The sequence below is a fragment of the Parus major genome, unplaced genomic scaffold (genome assembly GCF_001522545.3).
Source record: "Parus major isolate Abel unplaced genomic scaffold, Parus_major1.1 Scaffold372, whole genome shotgun sequence".
Lineage (NCBI taxonomy): Eukaryota > Metazoa > Chordata > Aves > Passeriformes > Paridae > Parus > Parus major.
The window spans coordinates 3,501-5,125 of record NW_015379296.1 but is presented as its reverse complement, the minus strand read 5'-3'; the positions used below and the strand labels follow the sequence as shown (position 1 = coordinate 5,125).

At 57.0% G+C, this 1,625-nt stretch overlaps 1 non-coding gene across 1 annotated transcript; it reads left to right on the top strand.

Moving 5' to 3' along the window:
* Positions 1-155: 155 nt before the first annotated feature.
* Positions 156-228, top strand: LOC117243785. The gene has a single exon (XR_004495689.1). It is a non-coding gene; the product is annotated as a small nucleolar RNA SNORD56 (small nucleolar RNA).
* The last annotated feature ends 1,397 nt before the right edge of the window (positions 229-1,625 follow it).

Sequence of the window (1,625 nt, the reverse complement as noted above, 5' to 3'; positions counted from 1 at the left end):
GTTTGGGGGCACAGACCAGGCACTGTCACCCCCAGGGGGGCTCAGGGGGAGTTTGGGGGCACAGACTGGGCACTGTCACCCCCAGGGGGGGTTTGGGGGGCACAGACCGGGCGCTGTCACCCCCAGGGGGGCTCTGGGGGGGTTTTGGGGCAGCTCTGCCATGATGGGAATATTTTTCGTCAACAGCATCTCACGGTGTGTGAATGGTGACACCTCTGGGCTGAGCAGAGCACGGGGGGGTTTTGGGGTGTTTTTGGGGGGTTTTGGGTGTTTCTGGGGGTGCAGGGTGAGTGCTGAGCCCCTCCCCACAGAGGTCCCCACCAGTGTGTTCGGGGACAAGCTCCGGGAGCAGGTGGAGGAGCGCTTGGCCTTCTACGAGACCGGGGAACCGCCCCGCAAGAACCTGGAGGTGATGAAGGAGGCGATGGTGGAGGTGAGGAGGAAGAGGAGGGTGGGGAGGCTGAGGGATGAAGGAGAGGGGTGAGGACAGGGATGGTGGCAGGGGATGAAGATGATGGAGGGGCTGAGGTGATGAAGGTGATGGAGGTGAGGTCTTGGGGGGGATGAAGATTGTGAGTGGGAGGGGCTGGGATGGTGGAGGATGGGGGGACGTGATGAAGGTGGGGGGGCTGGGGGGATGAAGATGAAGATGATGGTGAGATCCTGTGGTGATGAAGATGAGGATGAGGTGGTGGTAGTGATGATGGTGAGGTGCTGAGGGGATGAAGATGATGATGAGGGTGAGGTGCTGGAAGGATGATGAGGATGAGGATGATGAAGGTGAGGGGCTGGGGGGATAAAGATGAAGGTGAGATCCTGTGCTGATGAAGATGAGGATGAGGTGGTGTTGGTAATGATGATGGTGAGGTGCTGGGGGGATGAAGATGATGATGGTGAAGTGCTGGGAGGATGATGAGGATGAAGATGGTGATGATGATGGGGAGGTGCTGGGGGGACGATGAAGATGGTGAGGTGCTGGGGGGATGAAGATGATGGTGATGTGCTGGGAGGATGATGATGATGAAGATGAAGATGACAATGGTGAGGTGCTGGGGGTGATGAGGAGGAGGAGGTGCTGGGGGGATGAAGATGATGATGGTGAGGTGCTGGGAGGATGATGAGGATGAGGATGACGATGGTGAGGTGCTGGGGGGATGAAGATGATAATGATGGTGAAGTGCTGGGAGGATGATGAAGATGAAGATGACAATGGTGAGGTGCTGGGGGTGATGAGGAGGAGGAGAAGGATGATCAGGTGCTGGGGGGATGGTGAAGATGATGAGGTGCTGGGGGGATGAAGATGATGAGGGTGAGGTGCTGGAAGGATGATGAGGATGAGGATGACAATGCTGAGGTGCTGGGGGGATGAAGATGATAATGATGGTGAGGTGCTGAGGGAATGATGATGATGAAGATGATGACAATGGTGGGGTGCTGGGGGTGATGAGGAGGAGGATGAGGTGCTGGGGGGATGAAGATGATGAGGGTGAGGTGCTAGGGGGATGATGAGGATGACAATGGTGAGGTGCTGGTGGTAATGATGAAGATGATAATGAGGTGCTGGGGGGATGATGATGGTGATGATGAGGAGGAGGTGCTGGGGGGATGAAGGCCAGGCCCGTGCC